Genomic DNA, 15100 nt, shown 5'->3' with positions numbered 1-15100 from the left:
GAAACCCTATATGTATTTTTTTAATACCTGGGGCAAAAACCTGGCTAATGATGTCCAGCAGCTCTGCCCAGAATACAGTCTTATTTCTAAAGTGTTTGGCTAAAGAGGGCCTGGGTTTTTCGCCCTGGTCTGAAGTTGTCAGATGGTCCTCAGCCCAGGGATATAAGTTTCACGAGAGCAGGCCTAGTTGAATTTTCTACAGGAAATTAGATGTTACATTGTCTTCAGCACCCCCTTTAGGCTCCAAGCCCTTTAAGAGGCTGTATCCAGGCCAAATATGTGTGTTAGATAAGCTTTGTTCAGGCCTGAATTATGGTGCTGTTGACTGTGAGTTAAAGGTTAATGGATCAACAATATACATGAAATAAAGTCTCTTTAAAGAGAAATACAGAGAAAACAAAACCTTGTTTTATCAGGAAAAATTTTTTTCAGCTGGGCACACAAGGACAGATTATAAGGAGCTGATGTAAACAATTCAAATATTTTTTCATGTTTGGTTGACTATCAAGCCCAAATAAGCACGTCTTTGAATAACATTTTTTGTAAAGGTTAATCGGTGCAGGACCCTGGAATTTCACCAGTTGTTACTTCCATAATACATGCTTTACAAAGTCACTGTCCTAAGCCATTTTCCTATTGGCAATTTTCTTAGGTATTTATCCTCTGGTATGCAATGTCTATTAGTGATTGCATTATGAAACCCCATCACTGTCTGCTGGAGTCCACATAGGAAATGAGACACTACCATCCTCCACAAATGGAGTCAGAGAGACCACAGGAGGAGACTCAGAAAGCAGGGACATGGTGGCAGCAAAAAACAAAATGAGACAGAAAGGGCAGTATTTCAGTTTAAGGAAAACTAGAGAGCATCCCAAACAAGGTCTATTTCTGTTGAGGGCTGCATTCAGAAGACGACCTGTAGGAGTTGGAGATTTCAAAGATGAAGGAATGCTGGCTGATATAAAGGTCCAGCTCACAGTCACGGGAGGAAGTGGGGAAAAAAACTGATTGGAAGTGAAAAGAGATAGCAAGTAGTCAAAGAACTATGTCTCCCTAAAAATGGCAGGAATTGGGGTGGAAAAAAGAATCCATGAACGAAGCACTACAGTTCTCCCTAAATACAGAAGAGTGTGTGACCCAGAGACTGGAGGTCATATCGAGCAGGCAGAGAGGTGGTGTTGTAACCTGATGCCATGGGCTTTGGTACATTTTTATTTAAGAATGGAGCAGTTATTCTTGGAAAAGACTTAGGGTAGATTGCTCTAGGTTCAGAAATTGGCAGGAACCTGGTGAGGTCGGAGAGCAGCTCCCCGCTTCCAGGAAGTCTTTCTTCTCATGGAAGTGTTAGGATGTGCTAGGAGAATACTAAGAAGATAACGAAAATATAGAAGAACTTGTTCACAGTAATCTTGGATTCCACTGGGCACCGTCTAAGGGGCGAAGATAAAGAGCAAGCAGTGTTTGAGGAAGCGTCCGAGGGTGGAAGAGTAGAGCCGTGAAAAGTGGCCAGAGAGGCCTGACTTTTGGCTTGGATCCCATGATTACCAAGATGAGAAGAAGGGAAGGAATTTCCTAGCCAGAAAAGGTTCCTAAATTTGATATGAACGTTATAATGAACATTATCTTAATGCTAGAATTGGAGTAGGTCTCAGGTGTTATCAGGGTCGATGCAGAACTTCCCTCTTCGTGGCACACTGAGTGTCCCATAGCCTGGGGGAAGATTTCTTTCCACTATTGCTTGCTGAGCTGCGGTCCAGGTGTGGGTGAGGTCCTAAGGATGGTTTACAAAGCTCTTTATCATCCATCTGCATCTCCTACTGTTTCTCCCACTGTTTCTCCCTGGCGCGACTAAATGTCCAACAAGGTTTCCCTTTCCACTACCAAGCTCCAGACGGGCACCACGCGTGTGGCCTCTTCACCTCTCCTTGGGGAACTCTTCATCAAATTCAGGCATCAGCTAAAAAGTCCACTGCTCTGTGAAGTCTTACTCACCTGCCCCTCTTCTCCCCAAGCTTCACCAAATTCCTCCTTCAAGTCTTCAACCAAACTGAAGGTGACCTGGAGGGGCAGAATTGGACCGCATTAGACAGACAGGGTGTGCCCTGAGACCCCTAAAGACAGGACTCATGTTCATGTCTAATGGAAGAAGCTTTAGCAAAGTTTGACTGTAAATCAACACGTAAACGTATGTATCTGGGAGACGAGAGCCAGTGACGTGTTGTGAAACCTCCGGAGCCCAATTGCCTGTGCTCAAATCTTGCACAAGCAGCTCCACGGCCTTGAGAAACTTACATTACTTCTCTTCCCTTCTCTGTAACATGAGGACCATGATACAGGTTTTTAACAGAGAAGTGCTATGAGACTTAAATGAGCGAAGTAATATAAAGCTGTTGGAACTGCTCCAGACCCATGGTGAATACACAGTAAGAGGTAGGTATTATTTCGATCAGTACAATTTTTAAAATTCTCTTGACTTTAATTGAGAACTGATGTTGGATTTGGTTACATAATGTATTTTGTTTTTCCTTTGCTTTGTTCATTATTTGATATTTCTGTTTTTCTCTTTCTTTTGGAAGAATTCAAGCAATAAAAAGTAAATTAAAGAAAATCATTAGGAAACACTTTAATTTTTCCTGAGCTTAATATAGCTCATGCATCTTTTCAAATTATGATTTTTTATGCTTAAGAACACAAACACACACATCATAATCATTTAGAAGTAATTTTAAAGGGTTATTTAGGTGCTTATTTCATATTCTACCCATAATCTTTGAAAGAGATTGCACTAAAGTATTTTTAAATGGGTAAAGCAAATAAGAATATGTTTAGACAGAATGAAACTCTACTTCTTTTTCTTACCAGTTCTTGCTCTTACAAGTCTGTATGTTTTTTTGTTTTTTTGCGGTACGCGGGCCTCTCACTGCTGTGGCCTCTCCCATTGCGGAGCACAGGCTCCGGACGCGCAGGCTCAGCGGCCGTGGTTCACGGACCCAGCTGCTCTGCGGCATGTGGGATCTTCCCGGGCCGGGGCACGAACCCGTCTCACCTGCATCGGCAGGCGGACTCTCAACCACTGCGCCACCAGGGAAGCCCCTGTATGTTCTTTTATACAGGGCTTTCTTCCTTGTGCTTCTTATTAGAAACACATGAGAATGTAAATAACGGTAGCTCTCCAGCTGAAACTGCAAAGTGAAATGTATTCTGTGCTCTAGTGGAGTTTACTCCACACTTAACATAAAATAGCAAGTGGAAGATTTCAAGACTTGAGGTCTATTTATTAACAGGCTGCTTAGGACAGCACTTGTACTGTCCTTTCCTGGAAATCTTACTAACTCAACAGTAGTCTATCCATCATAGCTTCACAAAGGAGGCGATGAAAAGCATGCCTGTCTGCTGCACTTGAAATTGAAATTAGCCTGATTGGATTGCACAAACAGTCCTCTGTAGTCAGCCCTGGTTGACTTCAAAGGATTCATATGCATGGAAGAAAAAAAATGCAAAGCTACAAAGAGTGGAGAATGTGGAGCAAATAATGTCATTTTTTACTTAAGGCTTAAAATAACAAGCAAAACAAAACCAAGAAAACCCAAAACCTTGCTGTTTCCAAACAATTAATTTTAAAACTATATGTGATTAGCCTATTTACTTGTCACTTAATAGCTACAGGTGGCTCTAAACATTACTACTGAAGTTTAAGGCAATTATCTTTATGTACCTTTTGAAATGCATCTTGCTTCGGTAAGTGAAGAAAATGGATGCTATTCCTGAAATCCTGCAATGTTTGTTTACCATTTACAGTGGGCGCGGCAAATATCAGTGTGTGTAGGGCCAGGCAGGAGTTGTGGTAATGGAAGCAGTGTGGATGGAAAATGTGATGAACTTGTTTAAAGGGGAAGCCATGACTCGGCATCAGCGAACTATCTTGCAGGGAGAAGAAACAGCATTGCCTGCTCTAAAGACTGTCAAGTTTTTCCACAATTGCAGTTAATTAAGAAATTAAAACATTGTGTGGGCTCACAAAACAAAACAAGAGTCATATTTATTATATTTCACAGAAAAATCAGTTGTGAGGGTGTGTGGAGCAAACGATGAAAAGGTAGCGTTGCTTGAAAATTAGTCACTACAAGAAATCTCTGTTTCTTCTAGGTTGCAGGGGTGAAAACGTTGCCTGAAGGTCAGCGGCAGACACTTCAAACATTCAGATGTCCAAGTTCAGCTCCTTAAGCAGGAGCCTAGGAGGTTGCGTTTCTGGAGCTGGGCCATTACTGCTGTTTTTGAAGCTGCCACCATGAGGACTCACACGTCAGCTGCTGCAGGTGTAGCTAATATTGTCGTTACTTCCTGAATTGTTCCCATTCCCTCCCTGTAGCCTCCATCATGGGGATCCCTCAGTGCTGCTGCCGCTGCTGAAATCAGTGTTGTCGCGACTTCCAGATCTGTAGCCACTGCAGCATTAATAGCACTGCGGCTACCACTGAGGGCAGCTTTAGAGGAAGCAGGTGGAGAGTAACTTCTCCCCTCATCCACCAGTATGACTTTCTGTCAGGTCCACCCACTGGCAGATGACATAGAAATAATATGGCAATTTCTCTAAGGGTACATGTGCAAAATTCTCCTGAAAATATTACAAAACTAGGTTGACCATACATATAAAAAATCCATCCGTAATACAGAATAATGGCATTGGTTTTATCTAGTAATGCAGGAATGCTTGAACAATAGAAATTCTTTTAATGTCATTTGTCGCATTAACAGATCGAAGGCGGAAAACCATAGGATTGTCTCAGAAGATGTGAGAAAAAAACATGATGATAAAATCCAATACCTATTTATATTACAAGCTTTTTACCAACCTAGGAATAGAAGACAACTTTCTTAACCTGATGTGTTTACCTATAACAAAACCATCAACATTATCATACTTAATGTTGAAACAATCAATATTTTCTATAAACACTAAGAAAAGGAAAGAGATGTCTGCTGACAGTCCTTATATTTATTATTGTTCTAGAGTTCCTGGCCAGTACAGTCAGACAGGATGAAGAAATGTTATATAATCAGGAACAGAAAAAGACATCAATTGTCATTGTTTGGAGATGTTTAAATTACCCATATAAAAACCCAAGAAAATCTGTAGTTAACACTATTGAAATCAACAAGGTTTTTAGGTATAAAGTCAAGGTAAAAAAAAAATCACTGAAATTGTTATAAAACAGCAGCAACTAATTAGAAAATATTATTTTTTAAATATACCATTTATATTAAACATTAATGTACCTAAGAATTAATCCAGAGAACACATGTAAGACCTTTCACTTAATTTTATCGAGTGACATAAATACCTATATATACCTAAAAACAAACAAAAAAACATGAGTATACCATGTTCATGGTTGGGACGGCATAGAATCATAAAGATGGCAATCTATAAATTTATAGTTATTCCAATAAATACTCCACTAGTATTTTTCTTAGAACTTTATCTTAAAAGTCATATTGAAAAATCAATGGAAAGAACAAGCCAAGATTATGTATAATATTCTATCAAATATTAAAACTTAATAAAGTTATAATTAAAATAGCTTTCTTTGGCTTAACGATACACTAATAAACCAATGGAGAAAACTGCGTAGCATCAAAAAATAGATCAATGGATATACTGAATATTTTGGACTAGTAATGAAAGTTGAGGTACGACAAATCAGTGGAAAAATCATACTATTTAATAAATGATGCTGGAATAATTGACTATCCACATAAATAAAATCTGTATTTTGTATCATATTATGAAAATCTACTTGGGTTAAAGACTTAAATAAGAAAAGCACATCTTTAAAATATTTAAAAGTATATATAGAAAATTAACGACTTTGGCGTAAGAAAGCGTTTATTAAACAAATACCAGAATATAGGAAGAGCCAAAGAAAAGACTGATAAATTAGAGTATATGAAAATTTTAAATTCTAGGCATCCTAAATAAAGGTTAAATACCAGCCAGAAAACTGAATTAGGTATTTACAAAACATGTAACTGCAGAATATAATATCCACTGTATATCAAGGATCCCTACAAATCAATGAGGTAAGTAATTCAATAGAAAAAAATGGTTAAAGATTCTGACACAATATTCACAAAAGATGATAAAAAGGAATAGTGGGTTGTTATGGAAATATAATTTAAAACAGCAAGGTGCAATTTAACAACTATAAGACCGATCGTTGCCAGTTTGAAAATATAAAACCGTGGCAGGAACTCATATACTGATAAGAGGAATTTAAATCTGTCACTTTGGAAAGTAATTTGACAATATATGGTAACATTGAAAAAAAGTATATATATTATATATTGTTATATATATTTGTGTGTGTGTGTGTGTGTGTGTGTGTGTGTGTGTGTATATATATTTACAAACAGAAATTCCACCAGGTAAATCTTCTTCCTAGAGAAATCTCCCTAGAGAAATCCATACACATATACAAGTACTTGAGTACTGACCAAAATCCACAATGCTAGCCCTATCCCAGGACCCCCTTTTCAAACAAAGCTGTTAGGTAGATGGTTAGAAAAGTGACACTTTGTATGGCCCCTGGGACATGCTGCTGCATCAGTACGGCACTGTCTGTCATGAATGACCATAACGCACCTTAGAAAGATTGTAAACACTGAGAGGCTGGAATGCTCCCTTCCCTAAAACTGATCACTATAAATACTTGTTAACTAAACAAAGGAATGTCGTTTCTATTATCATCATATAAATAAAGGAAAGTTATTTCTATCATCAAGTCACAAATACTTTAACAGAGGGGAGAAAAGACCATTTTTTAAAACAATCTCAAAATTTCCTCCAGATTCATCTTGCATTTTGTATGTCTAACTTCAGTATAACACCAGCTTGTTTTATTCACCGTTGGTACCGTAACCCATTTAGAAATACGAAATGTCTTTATGACCACATGAGTAATTAACCAAATAAAAGGCAATATATGAGCCAATTATTCCAGGGCATAACCTTATCCTTGGAAGGAAATTTGATAATAAAAGGGTTTGGATTACTTTTTTTTTTCTATTTTAAGAGTATCAAACTGATTCCCAAATAAAATCTAATGCACTAAGATAATATGGTTCAATAAAAGGAACAGCAGCCTTATACCCTTTCTAATGAAGAAAATTAATTTCCTAGCCTATTTGAAATGTCAGAATTCACACTTAAGATTTCCATGAACTAAAATAAATAAACTAATAAGAAACAGTTAAGGGAAAAAACTGAAATAGTAGTGCTATCAAATGGGTTATATGATAACGATTTCCATTTAATAAAGATTTTTGTATATTTTCCTAAATATAAATTCTTCAAGGAAAACAGAATGTTCTGTTGACACAGGAGAAACACTCAAATGGAATGAATAAATGATTTTCCTTTCCTCTTTTGAATAAAATAAATGTCAATTACTTGGCCCATGACACACCAAGTTAGATTGACAGAAAAAAAAGAATGTGGTTAAATAGCTTCTCATTTGGTGCACTGTCTATGTGTTTGGTCTTGATGATAATGCACTGAAACACAATCAATCACTGATTTTAATTTCCTTTATTGTGTTACAGACAGATGAGAAGGCAAGGGAATTGAATGAAGGAGTCGTTCAGCCAGGCTGTGCACCGTCTCTAGATCCGGATGGCACACATATCCTGCGTTCTTTGCAACCTGACTAAGCATGGCTGAGAACCTCCTCACGCAGTCCGTGCAGCTCACAAAGCACTTCCCTAAGAGACGGAGTTCAAAAAGGACTCACCACCTTCCTCTTTTTGTATGTGAGGGGATCATAAAACAAAAAACCTAATTTTCATGAATCACAGAATAAAGACGTCTTATATTCTGTATGTATTATATGTTCTAAAAACAACAAGATTAGTAATAGTTGCCTTTGACACCACCAGGCACTCAATAATCAAGAGTGTAAAATAGATAGTGGGAAGCAACCACATAGCACAGGGAGATCAGCTCGGTGCTTTGTGACCACCTAGAGGGGTGGGATAGGGAGGGCGGGAGGGAGACGCAAGAGGGAGGAGATATGGGGATATATGTATACGTATAGCTGATTCACTTTGTTATAAAGCAGAAACTAACACAATTTAGTTGTGTTATTATACTTTATTATACTCTATTATTATACTCTAATAAAGATGTAAAAAAAAAAAGAGTGTATTTACTAATACTTTTCATTATAATATGTTGGCAATTCCTGGTTCTTTCTCCCTCTTTCTCTTTTTAACCAGACAGACATTAATAAGAATTTATAATATAAAGTGAATGAAATTATTGTGTAGAGATGAGGATAATAATTTTTTCTTCATTAAGTTGAATATTTTCTATAGGAGTAGAGTCAAACCTAAAGAAATGACCTATAATTAAAGACTTGAAATGTCTTAAGCTTTACGTCCAACAAGAATACAATTGACCCTTGAACAACATGAGGGTTAGGGACCCCGCGACCCTCCACAGAGTCAAAAATCCGAGTATAACTTATAGTCAGCCGTCCACATCTTGAGGCTCCTCCTATCCCGAGGTTCCTCTATATCCTGGATTCCACATCTGTGGATTCAAACAACACGGGATCTTGTACTGCTGTAGTATTTACTACTGGAAAATATCGCATATTACTGGATGCATGCAGTTCAAACCCATGTTGTTCACAGGTCAACTCTACAGGATTTTTTAAGCCTTTTATTCAGCACTCAGGTTTACCACCCAAGCACCATCCGTTCTGAAATCCTTTAGTTTGAGAAATTGTTTCTTCAAGAAACTTCTTCAAAATGCTTGACTTTTCCTGGAAAGCCATACATATAGCCTCTTATCTTGGACATCTGTCAATATACATCAATACAACTGGTTAAAAAAAGTAACATATTTGGTGACTAAATAAGCATCCCTTCTTCCAGACAATCTTCTGTGATGCTCAAGGGGATGCCAACCCTCCCTTCTTGTCTCCCCTCCCCCAAGTTCTCCACCTCTCATGGGGCACCAAATACACAAAAGGCATTTATTTGTTTTTCTGTATCTTGTCCAGTTGACTGTGTGCTCCTTGAGAAACAGAGTCACAACTTCTCCATCCCTGTATCTCCCAGGGCCAAGGACAGTGCCTGGTATCTGAGTTTAATAAAGTGAAAAGGATAGTTGAAGAATCTTTCTATTAAAATAAAATCCACTTTTATGTCCCTTGCCACTGAATCTCTGGATATTTCTGAATAGCCGAGAGCACATTTAAAACATTCCATACTGTTCTGTGTTTTGTTTTGTTTTTTCATGTAATGGCCAGTCAGGTGCAGCCACAAGAGGAAACACAGGAGAGATTTGGGAAAACAAGGTTTATTATACTCACAGGTCCGAGCACACGACGCAGGCCCACGTGGGGAAGCCTCGGGTGATGAGTAGGCAGAAAGCAGGAGTGAGGGGAAAGCCTGGGCTAGACCTTCCCGGGGGCTTCCCGGCAAAGGCAAGGCAGGTTAAGGTGAACAGTTAAGGACTGGCTAGTGTGAATACAGTCAGCAGGAGCCTAGCTATGGGATGGTCCCGAGTTGCCTGGTACCTGGCCCTGGGATAATTGAGGCAGGGACTCATTGCCTCCTGGGGTGCAGGGGCCCACAGAGGAGGGCAGGCTCTGAGTCGAACAAACTTCCTGCAGCTCATACTTCAAGGACAAATGGTGGGAAAACGAACAGCCAAGTCCAAGGTCGCAGGTACCTTCTCCACCCTCGCATGGACCCTGAATACCAGGATTAGAATGGGACTGAAACCTATTGCAATCAATAATAATAATCATAAAAGGTGCGTCCCTATAACTCCATGGAACTACTTTCCATAAATTTTCACTTAATGGAATTGAACTGAAAGTGGTTCCAAGGCATTTATAGCATTCTTATTGTCATGTGGGGACACAGTGCAAGAAGCCCCCTTAAATATCAGACCTCAAGGTCAGGGAGAGGAGAAAGACGGCCTTTGTGTTCCCTCCAGTCCTGAAACGTGGCAGTGTGCTAAGTGGCCACACTGATGGAAGACAAGAAACAAAAAATATAAAACAGCAGACATTGTCGCCAGGAAAAGCAGACAGAACATTCAATAGAACAAATAACAAATGTATCTAAATGAAAAGGAAAAAAAGTTCTTTTCACTTGCTATAAATAAATAGAATAAAGTAGCCAGGAAAAGAAAAGTGTACACACAGTGGAAGACACTCTATAATGTGTAACATTATTCATGTATTTTCATCAGTGATACATTTCTCTTTGACTCCGTATGTCAGACAATTGTTACCCAATTAAAATAAGAGAGTGTATAAAAAGAAAGGTGAAAACAAATATTAGTAGAATGATCACACTGCTTTGGTGGAAGTAGAAGGGCCCCAATGATTGCTTTAAATCACTGTCTCAGACCTTATGAGAGATTAAGCCTTGACGCTCCCATTTCCTTTTCTACCTCATAAACTGATTTGAGGAATAATGAACTACTGTTTGTGAAGCACTTATATCTTTAAATAATGACTGTAATAGGAAGGCAGATGAGGGTCGAAGGAGGAAATATTCTTTTCAGAGCGGAACAGGTTTTATCCAGTGACATCATCTCTGAGACTTTGGCTGCTTAGGCTGGGACGCTATTCTGATACCTGGACCTCATCTCTTGAGAAGCAGCGAAGAGTTGTCCACCGTAACTGTCAGACACTGTGTACTTGATCTCTCTATCAGATCAAAGCCACCACTCGGGTCTCTTTGGGGAGACAAAGTCAAGGGTCATTTGTGCAGCCTCACACCAAAAATTGAAAATTAGGTAACTCTATCACTCCACCTGGAAGAAGAAAACGCATGGGATTTAATTTGTAGCCATGGGATAGGATGTTGAAGAAATAAAAGCTATCTGGCTCCTTGGTTACCAGAAAGAAAAAACAGATAAAGTGCAACTCACTAATACAGGAGTGTCAGAGGTCTCAAAACCGCCAGGGTGTTTATATTTTCTTCAATGCTCTTAACGTTAAATTAGAAAAGATACTAAAGAGCATTGGAACTGATAGAGTATAGAAAGTGATTCTTAACGTTAAATTAGAAAAGATACTAAAGAGCATTGGAACTGATAGAGTATAGAAAGTGATATCAACAAAACTGCTCAGAAATAGAAGGAAGTCTTAGCTTTAAACGTCAAGTCCAAATTGATCTGTAGACAGAGAAAGACTCCCTCCTGGAAAAAAAAATTGCAGCCCAATGCTCATCAATAGAGACAAAAGATGAGCCTGGAAAACTCATCACAGTGCCAGTGAGGCCGATAGACCACAGACCAGAGACAAAGCTCTCTGTTAAAAGCGCAGTCTGAGGCTCTCTACTCAACCTGCCAACTGCAGCCAACATGAACATCTCTTAACAAGAAATGTGCAGGGGGTGGGAAAATGAAGGAGTGATTCACTGAATGAGACAGAAAGCTCCAGACCATTAAAGGCATTTCCTGAAACATCTGGAGTTAGTTATATGCCAAAGCCCAATGATGCAGCCAAAAAGTCTGCGACCAACTGCTCAGAAGAGATCAACACTCAGCAGACCTAAAACTTAGCTAACTATTTATTTAAAATCCTACACACCTGCGGCAGGGCAAGAGGGACTGGGCTGAGGCAAATGTCATTCATGAGAGACATAACGAGTGCTGAATAGATCGACCATCTCTTCCTGCCACACTCACACGCCCTTGCGGATGAAGCCTCGTTCGGAGGACTTGGCGTTTTGCATGGGATCTAGATGTGCTGGCTTAACACGCTTAGCTCTGACTGAGTCCGAGTCTGCTGGTCTGGACAAATTTACTCCAAGCTCTTGAGAGAATTTGGGCCAGAAATCATATACGCCCAAAGAGTCAACAGGATAGTGCCGCTGGAAGAGAAAAATCTTTGTGAGAACCGTGGAGATGCTTTGCTAATACCTCTCATCAAGAGAACTTTCTGTGGAAGATTCACAGCCCCCAGCTGCTGCTTCCGAGCGCTCTCAGGTGCCCATGCTGAGGCCCCGCTTCCCCCTGCTGCCTCCCATCAATGACTGAGGATGGCGGGGCAGCTTGGGCTGAGTCTACATGTGCCAGACGTGGGGCTCCTCTCACAAGCCACCCTGGCTTGGGGACTTCCTATCAGCTTGGTGAGCCCATCCCAGAACCGCACAGTGGTCTGAGCCTCCTTTTTCTCAGTCCTTCCTTTCCCCTCTGCTGTCACAGGAGCCACCGCCCCTACAGGACAGTCTAAGTCTAAAGACTCCTTTCTCCTATTCCTATCCCCTTCCTCTTTATCCTTCAGGGCACTTCCTCAGTAAATTGCCTGTGTGTCTAACCCTGCCTGGTCTGCAGAGATTCCACTCATGGAAGAGACGAGAGTGATTTATCAAGATGTTTGTTTAGCATTAGAAAAGCACAGCATGGATTTCGTACAAGTCGTGTGAGATTTAAATGATTTTCTTTCTCAGTAGGGTTACTAGAGTGACACATGGGGGTAAGTACAGAAGACATTTGTATTTTCACAAGGCATCTGGCGATGGCTCACTTATGACTACATTTGGTCTATGAACGCCGTGCTATGACTGACCCTGACTGCACTCGTCCAGGACACTTCAGAGGGAAGGCTGTAAAGGATGCGGTGTGTGGGAGAGGTGCACTCGGGGAAGATGGAGAAGACCACGCAAAGACCCAGCAGGCTAACAGCTGCCACGCACTGGGATACTTCCAGAACATTTACAGTGCATTTATACACTTCTACAGTGTATAAAACAAAATGCATACTATGTATACAAACACAGAAAACCCAAATGTCACCCTTTTGATGAGCCCATGAAAGAGATGATTTCCTCTTGTTAAAGGATGAAGAGCATGGGAAGCTGGTTTAACTTGACAAAGAATGCACCGTTGGTTAAGAAACAGGAACTAAACCTGGACTGTCACTCTCAAGCCCGGTGCTAACCACAACCCCTGCCTCCTGTCTCTGGGGAAGGATTTCAAGTTCAGTGTGGCCAGTCTTTGATATGCACTGTGATAAACACTATGGTGGGAGAGAAGGGTCCCCTCTAAACAATGCAAGGTCACAGTTTGCAAAGAAAAATCAAAAAACAAAAAACAAAAAAACCTTCTGGGCCTTTTTTAACGTGCAACCAGCATCATCTGCAGGGCAGTAGGTGAAAGTGCAGGAGAGTGTGCTCTGGGTCTCTGGCTGCTCTCCAGGTACACATACAGATGCCTCTTTGATGGGGTGGAATCTGGGCAGAGTGGCTAACAGGACAAGGTTGGGCTTGGGGAGGGTGTGGGTTAGGTCAGGTGATGAGATTACTCCTTCGTAATGCCACATCGCAGCACACGTGTCACAGGTTCCCTTCCCAGCAACTTGGCCCACTCCTGAATTGACTTTTAATTGTGGTGGACAGTTCCGCTGAGGCTCAGCCTGCTTCTGTGCTGCCAGCACCCCGACGAATCAAACACCTGCGTCTTTTGCCATTATCTCGTGAGATCTTATCCAACTTAGCAGGCTCTCGTTTCAGCCTACGCTTGTACGCAGCCTAGAGATACAGAAAGTTAGCAGCTCCATTAGGGAAAGGGAGCCATTGGCTAATTCTGGGAGCATTCTCTCTGCTCTGAGCAGTCATGGCAAAATTGAGCTACTGTTGATTACAGTAGCATCCTGGATAATGCATGCTTATATTGGCTTTTCACCTTTCTTTGTCTCAATAACCCTGCTTCCTCATTCCCCTATGATCGCCTCTCAAAACATAGAGGTGCTCTAATCCTTGCCACAGGCTGTCCTGTCAGGGGAACTTAAGCCAAGACAGTTGGTATAAGAAGTGATTCTAGAAAGTACTCAGAATGAGATCCTAGAGCCGGGTCTATCACAGACCATCAGCCCCTTTCTGACGATTGGAAGAGGGGGCAATAATCCCTGGTGTGTTTAGCAGCACAGTTACTGAGCCATCTGTGAGGTGACTGGGATGAGGGAGAGGAGAGAAAGGTAAGCCAGCACTGGGTCCTTCAGTCGCTCTAGCAAAGGAACAGCACGGGGCAATGGTAAATATGGTGGTGATGGAGTGGGCTGGCTTTCCCGACCTGCCCGAGAAGGATTGAGCAAAAAAGAGAATCGGGCTCAGCTTAGTCAGCTATCAACCCAGTGCAGGCAGCTGGCGACAGCCAAAAGGTCTCATGGCAACACTTAGATACCTCCTCCAGACATACAGTAAAATGTGCTAAACATGCAGCCCAGAATTAGCTTAAAAGGGTGAGAACTCAATGGAAACTGAATGTATCATTTGAAGAGGTATCCTCTGCTAAAATAAGGGCCACATTGGAAATAACGGCATCTTGAGGCCTGGGTTGGGGACTGTTCTATGTCTGCATCAAACCAAGGTACAAGTGGAATTGCCTCGCCCCCCCATCACCTCCAGCAACACTCCTGCAGGATGTGTGCTGTACAGGTCGTATATCCCACAGAATTAGCAGTCCAGGGGAAAAAGAAACAGAAAACATTCCACCAAGGGACAGTAAGGGACAGTTTACCCTGAAACTTATTGGGCATTTTAGACTCCTAGTTTCAGCACAGGAAGGCTTGTAGTTTTTAGCGTAATCCACTCTGCCATCAGGAGCTAAAGGGGGAATATGGCTGCGACCTGGGGACCCCTGGGGGTTCTCTGGCACTTCTATGCCTGATGCTTACTGAACAATTGGAACAAACACTGCCACAAAAAGGCAAGGCAATCAAGAATGCAGACCCCTCTGGGATGAAGGTCTGCGGCTCTGTACCAGGTGAGCAACGTAGTTCTACCAGAGTGCCGGATGCGGGTGAGCGATACCTAGAAGGCATGGATGCAGAGGGAAATGATAAATTCCAACTGTCATCTGGATACCACTTGCAGCAGGGAGGACCGTAGCTTGTTCTACTAAACCTGCCTGTATAAAACTTTTTGATAGAAATTGTAGCCAGTTCCCACCTTGAAAATGTGGTGGCAGAGTGGACTTAGTGAGGGACATGACACAATCTGAAGAGTGCAGCAGGCTGGACTGTAACACATGCCACGTGGCTCATCTCAGTTTTAGCCTCGCCTGCAGTGT

This window comes from Lagenorhynchus albirostris, chromosome 17 (genome assembly GCF_949774975.1).
Source record: "Lagenorhynchus albirostris chromosome 17, mLagAlb1.1, whole genome shotgun sequence".
Taxonomy (NCBI): Eukaryota; Metazoa; Chordata; class Mammalia; order Artiodactyla; family Delphinidae; genus Lagenorhynchus; species Lagenorhynchus albirostris.
Note: the sequence above shows the minus strand (reverse complement) of the source record.